General features: G+C 39.9%; 1 long non-coding RNA gene across 1 annotated transcript; it reads left to right on the top strand.

Moving 5' to 3' along the window:
* Positions 1 to 1,441: 1,441 nt before the first annotated feature.
* LOC117454388 (uncharacterized) lies at positions 1,442 to 3,159 on the top strand. Its single transcript, XR_004552977.2, has 5 exons — positions 1,442 to 1,552; positions 1,842 to 1,978; positions 2,495 to 2,594; positions 2,820 to 2,874; positions 3,036 to 3,159. It is a non-coding gene; the product is annotated as an uncharacterized lncRNA (long non-coding RNA).
* The last annotated feature ends 12,164 nt before the right edge of the window (positions 3,160 to 15,323 follow it).

The raw sequence follows: 15,323 nt of genomic DNA on the forward strand, positions 1-15,323 counted from the left end.
GACAAACCCCGTGATGTTGCGCCAAGGTTACGCCGAGCGTCAAGCTCTTTGAAATGGAACGAAACCACGGCAGACTATTCAAAACTGGACTCGAACGCCCCACCAGAACTACACATGCTGGCCAGAGCCATAGAGAGATAAGAGTTACGACACTCCCATAGACCTCCGTTGTAAAAAATGGCGGCGCCTACTTCCGGGGTATGGACATCGAAATAGTTCAACATATTGTCATTTGGGCGTTGGACCTCATTCACTTACATTACGGCGCGTCGATTAGTTCCAGAGGTAAGTTGCTGAAATATCGAACTCTTTTGAATTGTCAACTGTCTATATTGTATCAGAGGCCCTTTATGATGCTTATACTGGTCTTCATCTATATTTTATCTTGGTTATTACAACCCATTTTGCTAGCATTGCCTGCTAGTTAGCTAGCGCGACTTCCTCAGCTTTGATTTGAAGGTAAGATTTCAGTAATGAATCGCTAGCAGCTTATATATCAATGATGCTGGGTAACTAACAAGCAGGATTTAGATTGATTATGTGTTTTTATTGTTATTTTGGTTTTTATCTGCTGAACCTGACCGTGTCAGCCATCCTTAGTCGGCTTTTTCTGTATGATATGACTTTTTCTGTATGATATGACTTAACTGCTAGCACTAGTGGCGTTTGTGATAAATATTTCATTGCATTTTGGGATATACTAACATTTCATTATGTGACATGTTGACTGTACTTAGTTTTTTTTTGTACTGTTCCGTCTTAACTTATCTGTACTGTACAACTAGCCTAGCGCTACTTTTTAATGCTTGATGGCATGCTAGGATAGATTCCTTTGTGTTGTAATATACACACTAGTTTAATGATTGTTCTTCAAAGGTATTATTCAGTCTTAAAAATATAATAGCATATACTGAATAGGCTACTCTACAGCAGTGAATGAAGGGTGAGCCTAAAACATGGTCATGCATCCAAAATGTTTATTTTTAACAAAATAAACACTTACAAAAAATAATTAGCACATTTTTTTATTCAGCCTCATATGTCAGCCTCATATGGCTGTTGCTGTTGCTGAAGGAGGGGGCTGCTGCTGGAGGAGGGGGCTGCTGCTGAAGGAGGGGGCTGCTGCTGGAGGAGGGTACTGCTGCTGGAGGGTGCTGCTGCTGAAGGAAGAGGAGGCTGGAGGCTGCTGACGGAGGACCGGGAATAGGTGTGTGGCAGAGTAAGGTGTTTGGCAGTGGCCTAGATGTTATGACCTTCGGTGCAGAGGTCTGTTGGGTCTTCTTTGCCTTCTTACTCTGACTCTTGCTGCCAAGATACCCTTTATGTTTATCCTTCCTCTCAGCCCTGATGCAATCCTTAACCTCAGCCTGATGTATGTTGAGAGGATTTTTTTCTTCAGGTCATGGCATGACGGCAGGTTGCTGTCCAGCAACATGGCTTCTTGTTCCAGCTGTGACACTGCATTTGAGGACTCCATGAGGGAATCGCTCATCCTCACACGGAGCAGCTGCTCCACGTTCTGAACAAGGGTGAAAACCTCATCTGATGGACGGTAAAGTGCACCCCTTTTACATTATTTTAATACCAGCAGACCAGCTCTCTCATTTATATCCTGTAGTGCCACAACAGAACCTTAGTTGTATTGCTTTTTTCACGGTGTCTTTCCCCCACCGTATCCCACCTTTTTTTGATTGCCCAAGTGCTCTAATTTGGTCTGTGTTGAAGATTTTTTGAAACTTTAGATTAATCAAATTGTGTTTTGTTTTTAATGCCGAATGAATCCTCTTCTAGTTTACCAGAGCCCTCTCGGCTCTCTTTCTTAGTAATCTCTCCCTTCTCAGTTGCCTCATTAGATCCTCCACGTGAGCCCGGTCACAACTGGCCCTTGGCAGTCTGGTCCCTGGAGCACCTGACCATGGCAAACTGGCCTCTTCATAGCTGACCCCTGACTGACTGGCTCCTGGCACACTGATCTCTGGTAAGGTGGCCTCTTGATTGTCGGCCCCTGACATACTGGCCCCTGGCAGTCTGCTGACATCTGTCTCACTCTCTCTGTCTGTGATGTCCCTTTCATTCCCTTGGAACTCCACCTCAATATCTCCCTGAATCTCTGTAACAATAACAAGGCAATCTTGCTGTTATATGTGTATGCTGCCTTTACATGTGCACCTATTGTCGTTTAAGGGTACACTACACTCCTATAGTGACATTCATCTAAGTTCGTCTATTGGCAATGTTACAGTATGAAGAAATCTGTAGATTATGTACATGTGGTATATGCATCTTCAGAGAATCCCTGAACCCTGGTATTTTTGAAGCTGTATAATCTGAAAGTTGCATTAGGAGTGTAGTCTATCCTTGAATTATATAACATGGGAAACATTGTTAGCTTCATATATCATACCAATGTTTGATGTGCAGTAATAGGTGTGGTCATTATTCCTGACAGCTGGAGGCATACTCCTTGACGTGAATTTTCTCCTTTTCGGTTTAGGCCGATGTATAAATACTGTTGGAACAGCATCTGGCCTCAACCTCAAATTTCCTCCTGATTTGTTGCCAATATATTGGTCGTCTTCAAAGTGTACCTGTGGGTAGGTAGGTTTGATCAGTTTCCCCTGCACACTTCAAATGTCATTGAAGAGTCATAATTCTCGACACTTGGAAATATGATGCCCTTTAAAATGTTAACAAGTCATGTCACCTCTGTGAACATTACTTACATGACAGAGTTTTCTGCTGTTGTTGTCCTCTGTCATACACAGGGATTTGTCTGTTGACCATTGCCATCCATCTCTTCCTTCGTTCTACGTCCTTAGGGAAGCCATACATCCGGAACCCCTTCTCGGATCGATTAGAGCACCCAAATGCTATGTATGACAACTGATCTATTAAAATGCAATATAAACGAAAGTGCCATAATATTTATTGTGCAAACATTTTAACATGAATATTGCTGTCCTCTGTTCAGTCTGCTCCCAACTGTATTCTCTCCCATTATTCACCACTGTTCCTATTCTTGCTCTGCTTTGTAGGGCCCAGGAAACAGATGAAGAGGATGTCCCTTTCACAAAGGAACCTTCTTGTTTTTTTCAAAATGATTAGGCCCCTGGATGCCCTAGACTAGAGTTCTGTATTGCTTTTTTGTAAATAGTTGCTTTTTTGAAAATAGTTGTTTGTAAATATTTGTAAAATGCCCCCACCCAGAATTGTTGTTTGCACAATTATGCTTGTGCGAACAACAATTGTAGGTGGGTGCTTATTGTGCTGCAGACGTTGAAGGACCTCAGTCTCCTGAGGAAATACAGGTGAAAGGTGAGGAGAGGTCATCGCTTGGAAGGTTTTATATCCTGTGGCGTCTCAACAGAACTTAATATGAATTGCTTTATTGTCTCGTCGCTGGATCACCTCCCCCTGGCAAAGTGGCCTCGTCATTTTAATTTGTATTGTTGACAAACCTGTTTTTGTTGCTCTGTTGAACCATGGTTCAACAGGAGCTTCTGTAAATAGTTTTGTAAATAGTTTGAATATTTATCATAGTATCATTTTCAGTCTCCCACTCTCTCAATTTAATTTATCGTTTCTTTGCCCCACCATATATTTTGTTGTCCAAGGGCACTCATTTGGTCTGTGTTGAAGATTGTTTTACACTTTAGATTAATCAAAATTGTGTTTTTTGGCTGAATTAATCTTTTTCTGTTGAACCCTAACCCTCTTTGTTCTCATTCTCATTCATTTGACTTTGTTTTGTTCTAACACACATCACTTTTTCCATACACTGTTCTTAATAAGTAATAGGCTACCAAGCTTTCCGTTGTCACCCTGCCTCTCCAAATGCAAAACTGTCAATAAAAAGTATGCAATAATGCAATTACAGCTGAAAAAGTACTTGGGTGTGTGTGTTTTTTTAATATATATATTTACCATTCAATAACGCAATCGCTGCTGTCTGTCTGTCCCATATAAGAACATGACAGCGCAGCGTAACTATACTACGGACGTGACTTCCCTGACAGTGACAGCAACATAGCCTGCTTGTGCTACCACACTTTCCCCTCAAAATATCGTTAAATAACGAAACTTGTAAATATTGCCAATCCATACAAAGTGTAACCACATCATGTAAATATGAAAGCAATCTTTAAAAAATAACAGCGTTGGTTTAATCTATGACTATTTTGACCATGTTTGTGCTGTTTTTGCCATAGAGAAGCATTGCCCCGGAAGTGCGTTTTTGAACTATCCCGGCATACATAAACCACGTGACCGGCTGGCGGCGACATCAAAGAGTGTCGTAACTCTTATCTCTCTATGGCTCTGATGCTGGCTATTGTGTTTCGCAACATGTTCTCTATGGCACGTCTCTACTGGGAATTGTAGTTTTAAAAGACGTTTTTCCCAAATTTAGAAGTTGACAGTATTAAACTGTGTACAGCCCTGGAGGTTTAGGCGATAGGAAACACATTGGTGTGTACACATTTAAAACATGTAATTACTAAATGGGTGAAAATCGCTTGTATCCATAATGGGCAGCATTAATATATACCCACACGACAGCTCATTGTTATTTTGTAATTCTACTCCACTACAATTCAGAGGTTAACCTGGTATTTTTACTTCACTACATTTAGTTTAGTTACTTTGCAGATTCTGATTAATGATGTGGAATATAAACAACCCTTAAAGCAGACTTTAGTTACACCTGAATAAAATTCAGGGAAGGTGATTGTCAAGTGCCAACAATCAGGAGAGATATTTGATAGTTGGTGCTTGAGAAGACTAAACATTTATCTGCAGATATTTATAAAGTATATTCATTACTCGTTATTCTCTACTAATAGTTAATTAAAAACTGTATAATGGCTATTTTGCACATCCCTTTCAAGATTTCAAGATTTTCTAAGGTGTATTGATCTTATACACAACGTGGGTCGCAGGTTCCTCAACAGCGCATTACAAGACATCTATCAATATGTGTGTACTGTATACCTCCACCATTAAACTGTCATATTCTGCACATTTCTTATACTATCTACTACATACATAAGAGTATAATTAATGTGTATAATATCAGTTAAAATAAGTGCTTCAACATAGTTAACATTGCAGGAAAGCAATATTTTAGACGTTAAGTACTTTGTCAGGCTTAATATTCATCTGTAGATAGATACCCCCAAAGCTTTTTTCTTGTTTAAAAGAAGACCTTAACCTAAAGTATTCTTTAATGTGTTAATAAAGGTTAATTTGTTTTTCTGTTTTGCACATCCTCCTATTAATATCTGTACATCCGGCACTAAACTGTTTTATTGTAGAGATCACTTAGTATCTTCTTGACTTTTTATATTCTATATTTCTATCATTGACCTTCTACTTTCCACCTATGAAAGTATGTACTCTTAATATTGTTTTAATCATATAAGATTATTCAACAAAAATAATTCAATAACATGCTTTAACCACTAGGCGGTGCACACAAGGTACACACAGATTACTAATAATAACTTTGTATTATTAGTGTAGACACTTATGTATTTGTATAACATCTGAAGATGTGTAGTTTTATTCATGTTTTTACATAATTTTACAGGATATTGCAATACTATTTATCTTGTTTTACTTCTACACATTAATATCTGATTTGTAAAACATCACAGACAGAAAGGCACACCTGTCATTTAATGGTAAGCTATTGCAATTGTGATTCCATAGATGTGTCTCCCATCACCCAAATCCCCTGACTATTCTCTCAACTCAGTATTTACATTCTGATATTCAAAGAAAATCAGTAATATCTTTAAAAACTACAAGTCCTTTTTTATCAGCTGTGCACCGTTATGGTGTAAATATAACCTATATACCAATTGGATCAAATATAAAAGTCAGCCGAATTACTATTGATACTGCAAGGAGACGTATTTTGTGAAAAGAAATTGAAGATGTTGTTTAATTGTTGATATATTTATGATCCACGTCAAGTATTCAGTTTTGGCAGCAGTTCTCCTGTTTGTCTCTCTCATCAGGGCTCTATAAATAAAGAACTACGGCAGATGTGTAATATTTAATGCAGCCGAACCGTGTATTACAATGCCGTTATGTGATGACTTCCAAAGAGAAAAGCAAGCATGGCAGGGATACCATATCCCAGCGTGCATTGCGGCTAAAACATCCAATCAACAAGCTTCAAGCTGAGGATCTTGGGTAATCAGTTTAGTGGGTTTGTGGTGTGTATCGCTCAAAATGTCCCGTCTGTTTCCGGTGACTTTATTTACGGCTAAAAGCCCAAGATTATAGAATTAAATGAATAAATAAAAACAAGGATAATCGTGTGTTATTGTTGAGTAAATAACAGTGTGTTATTTAGAAAAGAATAATAAATTAGAAGGAAAAGATTTTAAAAAATACAGATTTCAGTATTTTGAGGCTCTGAGCCCCATTTCTTTTCCTCACAGACGGAAAAAAAGTCCGACATTATACAATTTAAAATAAAAACAAATAAATAAAAGATAAAACAGTGGCATGTAATTTACGTTAGAATAAATATAATGGTTTTGAATAATAGATGAGAGTAAAATCGACTTCACTTTACAGCCCCGCCCACTTTTGGGGAAACCAACGCTGTCATTTGAACGGCGATCAAGCCTGAAGCCACAGAGATCTTCTGTTACTGTCCTTTCTTCTTAGAGGAAGTACAGAAACACGTAACTCTGGATTTGTTTTAATGTTTGAGGTGCAATAAACGACACAGTAGCTTTTTGGCATGATAAAACTATTATTTTCTGCCTCGCTCATGAGAGTAACAGCTGGCGAAATTACAGCCTCACCTACTGATTTTAATTAAACCATATATCGAGCCCGATTCTCGATTTCAAATGTGTGCTCTAAAATGATATTTATAAATAACTATTATCATTATTATAAGCAAGACAATAAATGGCAAAGATATGTAGAAAATAAACGTATTTAAGATACATTCATAACTAACGTAACGTGGAAGAAAATATGCTTCGAGAAGATATGTAGAAAATAAACGTATTTGAGATACGTTCATAACAAACGTAACATGGGAGAAAATACGTTTCTAGCTAAACGTAATAGAGAATGCAGTTTAGTTCTGTGGGAACGTAATTTTTAGGAGACAGGATTGCTCTTTCAGTGTGCCTCCATGCTGCTTTGGTAGTTTTCCCAGCTCACACGTGTATCTCATTTATCTCTTCACCCTCCTGTCAAGGTTGGGAAGGGTGACTCCGCACCTTTGTGATTGAATTTGATTGAAGACCACATCATTGGTTTCCGTTGGCCCACCTTGGACTTTAAAACATAACTCTTTTATTTTGTCGATTCTATGTGAATAATTGTAAGACATCCTATGTCATTGTGAATGTAGTATTTGCTCATGGTCATGTCTTGGTATTTTGAAAAGGCTCAGTCCTTCACAATTACTTCACATTTATGATCAAGTGATGCCGTACACGAACTTTAGCAGAGCTGAGAAAAAAAATATGTCAAAGTGTCAAACCTCAATAAACTGTTTCCAGAAGTAACGGTAATTACTGTCCTTTACATTGAAGAGAAAATTGCCTTTCACTGTCAATAGAAATGAATCATGTGTCAGGTAAACGTTTGCCAGATGTCAAAGTAAAGACCTTCCTATGACATTCAGCAGTGTACTGACTGACAGAAGCAACAAATAGCTGCCAAACAAGTGTCAAAGAAACGTTGGTACAGTACGTCTGAAAAGCTTTTCACTCAGGCTGCTGTACAAAAAAAGGCATTCAGACACAGCTAAAGGCGTTTGATGGTATAATTGTTCCTCCAAAAGAGTCAAATGAAACTACACATTTAAAAATTCGCTTTGCCACAGAATGTTTTGCAGAGATTGGAAACATAAATGAAGCGTTCAGATACAAATCAAGGTTCAAGGTTCAAGGCTTTTATTGGTCATACAAACATAGCTACAGTGTAGTTATGATGATGAACATCTTAGGTCACGGACATTTTTATGGCCAGTGAGAAGACGCGCAGCTGCGTTCTGGACTAGCTGCAGGCGTCTAATTGACGCCTGGTCCATAACCACGTATACAGCGTTGCAATAATCCAGCCTTGTGGTTACAAAGACGTTAATAACTCTTTCTATGTCTTTAAAAGATAAAAAGGACTTGGTCTTGGCCAATAGTCGTATTTTAAAAAAGCAGGTCTTGACTACGGTGCTGACCTGCTTATCAAATTTAAAAGCGCTATTGAAGGTCACTCCAAGTTTCATGACAGAGGGGAGGATGTTTTTATTGAGGGAGCCCAGAATATCAACCGGAGAGGCTGGAGGTTGGGGTCCAAAAATGATTACCTCGGTCTTGCTCTCGTTGAGGTTGAGAAAATGTTGGCTCAGCCAGGATTTGATCTCTGTCAAGCAGTCCATCAATAGCTGTAATGAGTTGACATTCAAATTGAGAGGCATATAGATCTGTACATCATCGACATAACAATGGAAGGGGATGTTGTGTTTTGTGAGAATTGAACCTAGGGGCAGTATGTACAGTAGAAAAAGGATGGGGCCCAGAATAGAGCCTTGGGGAACCCCACAGGTAAGAGGGGCTTTGGCAGAGGAGAAGGCACCTAGCTGCACTAAGAAGCTATGGTATGTCAGGTAGGACCTGAATGAGAGCAACCTGTGATGCCTGCGGATTGTTCGAGCCGCGACAACAGGATGCTACAGTATGGTCCACAGTGTTGAAGGCAGATGTCAGGTCTAACAGCACCAGGACAGCAGGGCTACCTGAGTCGGCGGCTAGGAGCAGATCATTAAAAACTCTTAAAAGGGCTGTTTCAGTGCTGTGGATAGGTTTGAAGCCAGACTGAAACTTTTCATGTATGCCATGCGTGGTTAAGAAAGACTGCAGCTGGGCATAGATTACTCGTTCCAGGACTTTAGATAAAAAAGGTAGCTGGGAGATGGGCCTAAAATTTGCGAGAATGGAGGGGACGAGATTTTTCTTTTTAAGTAGTGGCTGCACCACGGCATGTTTGAAGGCAGCTGGCACACATCGTGAGCTAAGAGAGGTGTTTATTAGTAATAAAATACTTGCTCCAACTGAATCGAAAACATCTCTGAGAAGGCGAGAGGGAATGCTGTCTGAGGTGCAGTTTTTCGGCCGCAGATGCTTGACAACATCCGAGAGAGAAGAGAGGGATACAGGCTCAAAGTGGTCGAGGACAGCAGGGCACCGGAAAGGAGCAGGATCTGGGGTAGCACTAGTGTGGACTAGCCTAAGCGCAGATACTGTTTCGATAAAAAAAATGTAAGAAACTTATCACAGAGAGTAGTCGATGGCACAATTGAAGAAACATCACAGGGATTAATAATAGAGTTGAGGACATTAAAAATAACCTGAGGATTATGGCTGTTTTGGGAGATTAACAGAGAAATGTGCTCTGTTTTGGCTGCTTTGACTGCCGTCTGGTAGTCGGAAAGGCAAGCACGAAGGATCTCTAGGGAGACATGGAGTTTATACTTTTTCCATTTTCACTCGCCTGCAGGTGCGTCTGAGAGCACAAGTACAGTCATTGAGCCACTGCTCTGAGAGAACTCATGCATGTCAGCAGGCGTATTATGGACATTGTGAGTAAAATATGAAAAATATATGGAGCCAGGGAAGTGAAGTTATAATACGATAAAGCTGTGCATTAAGAAAGAACAACAAGGATGTTCTCCGGATATGCTAAATGTAATATTCCCTGAGATTCTGAAGTCATACACAATACAATACAATACAATACAGCTTTATTTATAGAGCACTTTAAACCTCCAGACCAAAGTGCTGTACAGTCAAATAAACAAAACAAAACATACACAAAATAACACAGCACAGCTCACACACCATAAAACAAGTACAAGTAAAAACAATAGACAATTTAAAAGCAGTAAAAGCAACGCTCTGAAAGATGTTAATACGCTAAAGAGAAGAGGTGGGTTTTAAGAAGCAATTTAAAAACAGGCAGTGTGGAGGCCTGTCTGATATGCATGGGTAGATTGTTCCACAGTGTACACATACATTTTCTGAGAGTATGGTCACAATTTGCCACCTATAAATAGAAAATGCTACATGCAAATGTCATTCAGGAGCGGCATCATCTAACTGCATTAGAATAGAACATGGTGTGTTTGTCCAAATAATAATAATAATAATAATAATATAATGATGAAATGTCATTATATTAATATGGTGATCTAAAATCATGACTAAGTACATAATACTAAATCTGCATGCATAACAGACAAAAAGTGGTCATGTCAGTGATGTGATGTATTTCTTGTTATTTGTGATATTTCTTTTTAAATGTGCCACTTATTAATTTCAGGAAAATATTTGTTTTTCTTATTACGAGTTCATTCATGTTGTATAAAGATAGGCCTCCTCCGGCTCTGTAATTAGAAAAAAAGGAATATAAGAAACCTCTACAATGACCCCAATGTGCTTTAGTGGGTTCACTTAAAAGAAACATTTTACATTGCATCAATATTTAAGTGGAATTGCAGGAAGGCAATTTCGGGGTGTGCGTAGCTTAAACACATTCTCACTCCCAACTCGGTCTATAGTGACATTATGTCAGGGTCCCTGTCGTCACTTTCCAACGTAAGGGGGGGCCCTTTAGCGTCGAGTTTCAGCTATCAGGGAGTCCCATTGACTTGCAGCTCCCTGAACGTTGGTAATAGATAGATAGATATTTAATTTGTCATTGTACAGGTAAAACACAATTATAATGAACTCAAGGTGCCAACACGCAACAACAAGACAATATAAAAACAACAAGACAATATAAAAACAACAAGACACTATAACAAACAAGAAATGGGACTTAAGAGTTCCGGTGAAGAGAGTGACCATCATGGCTGCTTAGCCCTTTGCTCTGCTCCGCTGGGCTACTCTGCCCCCATGCCACAGTTATAAAACTGGACCAAACTCTACTAAAATAGTCTCAGATAGTGGTATAAGACAGGATGTTGCAGCAACCAAAGCAAAATCTACCTCGAACAACGCGCAACAACGCGCAACCCTCCTCCACCCCTTCGCCTCCTGCTTCCAACTCAGGGCCAAGCTTAACCTTCTCCCTTCCAACCGGACCTAACCACTCATCACCACCACCAGGTCTAGACCCAGGGGGGTTCATCGGAAACGGTTCTTTCCCTTCCCGAATGATGTCCTACAAAACCTGGGCCTAATCGCCAAAACACATTTCATCCACCTGTTATAAACTGTCATCATTATGTTTCATTTATATAATGTGACCGATAATAAACATGTATTCCATACATCACGTCTCTCCTGATTGAAATGTTGTATTCATGCCCCATGATAGATATCTTATGGTCGAAGATTATTACCTTCATTAATACAGTAATGGCTAATGGCCTCCTCTCTGGCACAGGGACCAATGCTTTGCATACTAGGTATGGTTCCAAAGGAAAGTGATCTGAATGTCCATCAGATCTCATAGTGCAGAATAACACTTATTACTGGATGTAGGTTAGTGTTGCGACATTGGAAAACTAGAAGGGATCAATCCTGTCACCTAAAAATTACGTTCCCAAAGAACTAAACTGCATTCTCAATTACGTTTAGTTAGAAACGTATTTTCTCCCACGTTACGTTCGTTATGAACGTATCTTAAATACGTTTATTTTCTACATATCTTTGCCATTTATTGCCATTATTTATTATAATAATGATAATAGTCATTTATAAATATCATTTTAGAGCACACATTTGAAATCAGTAGGCGAGGCTGTAATTTTGCCAGCTGTTACTCTCATGAGCGAGGCAGAAAATAATAGTTTTATCATGCCAAAAAGAGTTATGTGTTTCTTCCTCTAAGAAGAAAGGACAGTAACAGAAGATCTCTGTGACGCCAGATGTGGTGTTGTTAATGTGATATGATATCCAGTTTAGGATGGCCGAAGACACTACACTACCCATAATCCCCAGCTATCGTTTGGGACTACAGTCCCGTTGACAAACCCCGTGATTCATTTTCAAGCTCTGGGATTGGTTGTTGGAGTGGCAGTGCGCCAAGGTTACGCCGAGCGTCAAGCTCTTTGAAATGGAACGAAACCACGGCAGACTATTCAAAACTGGACTCGAACGCCCCCCAGAACTACACATGCTGGCTATTGTGTTTCGCAACATGTTCTCTATGGCACGTCTCTATTGGGAATTGTAGTTTTTAAAGACGTTTTAGTTTTTCCCAAAATTAGAAGTTGACAGTATTAAACTGTGGACAGTAAACTTGTCCATGCTTTTATCTTCAGTAGACTGGACTACTGGTGTCTTCACAGGTCTCACTAAAAAATCTATTAGAGAGCTGCAGCTGATTCAGAACGCCGCTGCTCGAGTCCTCACTAACCGTAGAAAGTGGATCACATCACTCCTGTTCTGAAGTCTTTACACTGGCTTCCTGTGTGTCAAAGAATAGATTTCAAAATACTGCTGCTGGTTTATAAAGCACTGAATGGTTTAGGCCCAAAATACGTTTCTGACCTCCTGCTAAATTATGAACCAACCAGATCTCTCAGGTCTTCAGGGACTGGTCAGCTTTCTGTCCCCAGAGTCAGAACTAAACATGGAGAAGCAGCGTTCAGTTATTGTGCTCCAAATATCTGGAACAGACTCCCAGAAACCTGCAGGTCCGCTGCAACTCTGACTACTTTTAAATCCAGGCTGAAGACTTTTCTTTTTGTCGCTGCTTTTAATTGAACTATTCATATCTTAGACTACACTGTAACTTTTATCCATGTATTTTTTCTTTTAATGTTTATTTTATTATCTTTTCTTTTTAATGACTGATTTTAAATGCCATTTTCTTAATGTCTTTCGTTTTTTGTAAAGCACTTTGAATTGCCTTGTGTTGAAAGGTGCTATATAAATAAACTTGCCTTGCCTTACAGCCCTGGAGGTTTAGGCGATAGGAAACAAATTGGTGTGTACACATTTTAAACATATAGTATCGATGTTCCTGGTGCAAAATCAGCACAGCAGCAAAGGACAGGCGAAAACAGCAGCGTGGAAGCGCTCCGGTCCCTCTGTGGTATCCCGGGGTGAAAGCAGGCCTCTGCAACAGCAGAACCAGGACAGGTGGAAAGCAGGCCCCAGCGGTGGTAAAATCCTCCTCCGCACAGCAGCACACGCCCGGTGGAAGCAGGCCAAGCCCGAAGCGTGGATCCACTCCGTCTCTCCGCGACGACTCCGGGGTAAAAACCTCTCCAGTACAGCCGTATTCTACAGGTGGGAGCAGGCCTCCGTAGATCGCAGATCGCAGGCAGCAACAGGTGGAGCCGCTCCGTCTCTTCGCGACGAGCAGGCCTCCGTAAATCGCAGATCGCATGCAGCAACAGGTGGAGCCGCTCCGTCTCTTCGCGACGTCTCCGGAGGACAGGTCAGTGCATGTTAAAAGCCTCTTAAAAAGTATTGCATTAATCAGCTATTGATTATTTCTGATTCCTCCACGGACAGTCCCTCTTATCTTTACTGATGCGATTCATTTATTCACAAATTGAAAATCTGAATGTAAATGAGCCCTAGCCATGGATGCACATTTAACACGCAGTAACCTTTATGCTCGCCTGACTAATCAACTTAATTTCTCCCTGAGCCATATTTAGCTGTTCTCATTCTCTCTCACATCAGCCCCCTCAGTTCTTCTTCACTCAAAAGATTGCTGTGGGCAAAGTGAATTGACAATAAACTTTCCTGCAATGTTAACTATGTTGAAGCACTTATTTTAACTGATATTATACACATGTATTAAACTCTTATAAGATGTATGTAGATAGAATAAGAAATGTGCAGAATATGACAGTTTAATGGTGGAGGTAGTACACACATATCGATAGATGTCTTGTAATGCACTGTTGAGGAACCTGCGACCCAAGTTTTTAATCTCCGACCTTGTCAGGTATTGAACATTCAATAAATGAAGAACACAGAATTATTAAATTTAAAACAGAATTTGTGTGATTATACTAAATGATTTACAAATAAACACCACTGCATATTTACAACTGTTACACATGCTGCTGTAACGAAAACATGTCCAACTTGGGATCAATAAAGTATATCTTATCTTAAGATGATCGATGGCTACTGCCATATTTGCACAATGTGCCTCTGAACCTTGACAAGTGCATGTTTCAGGCTCATCAATTAGGGTCACAGACATATGACCAGCTAAATAAAGCTCTTCTGACCTTAGCTGTCATGTGAGTATATTAATGCTGCCCATTATGGACACAAGCAATTTTCACGATGATTTTAATGATATGTTTTAAATTTGAGTGTTTCCTATCCCTTAAACCTCCAGGGATGTACACAGTTGGCAACTTGTTATTATGGGAAAATACGAAAACGTCTTTTAAAACTACAATTCCCAGTAGAGACGTGCCATAGAACATGTTGTGAAACACAATAGCCAGCATGTGTAGTTCTGGGGACGTGGTGGGGGAGGGGGGTGGTGGACATATTCCAATTCAGTTTTTGATAGTCTGCCATGGTTTCATCCCATTTCAAAGTGCTGTTTGACGCTCGGCGTAACCCTCGACGCACACAAACATCCAATCACAGAGCTTGAGGACACTATGAGCTGCTCCGACTGTCAGTCCTGACGGACTCCAAAAGTCCGAAATTATACAATCAAACAAATAAATAAACACAAGGATAATTGTGTCTTATTGTTGAGTAGCTATACAAAATTAGAAGGAAAAAACTATGAAACAATACAGATTTCGGTTTTCTGAGCCCCTACTCTCCCCCTAACTGACGGCAACAAAAGTCCGACATTATTCAATTAAAATAAAGGAGTAAACACAATAAGTGTGGCTTGATATTGAGTTAGAAAAGGGTTGATAAACGCTGTGAGAATGGGTCTGCAGAGAGCCTTTCGCCGCGATCCCAACTGGTCTATTACCAACGTTCAGGGAGCTCTATGCAAGTCAGTGGGACTCCCTGATAGTTGAAACTCGACGCTAAAGCCCCCCCCCTTGCGTTGGAAAGTGACGACAGGGACCCTGACATAATGTCAACATACGCCAAGTTGGGAGTGAGAATGTGTTGGTAGCTTATGGACTGGCTTTTTGAGAATTGCTAGTTAATGTAGCCCTTTAAAAGTTAAAAGCTTTTTTAAACCACCAACATACTAAATGCAAAAAGCCAGATGAACTTTAAAGCTGCATTGGACGTTTGAAATTCAAACAACCAAAAAACTTGGCGGCAATGGGAGGACAGGAATCATTGACAAAATACATTTCAGCAGAGGAGGCTCATTAGAAGCTCTGCTGC

Source organism: Pseudochaenichthys georgianus, chromosome 10 (genome assembly GCF_902827115.2).
Source record: "Pseudochaenichthys georgianus chromosome 10, fPseGeo1.2, whole genome shotgun sequence".
In the NCBI taxonomy this organism is placed as follows: Eukaryota; Metazoa; Chordata; class Actinopteri; order Perciformes; family Channichthyidae; genus Pseudochaenichthys; species Pseudochaenichthys georgianus.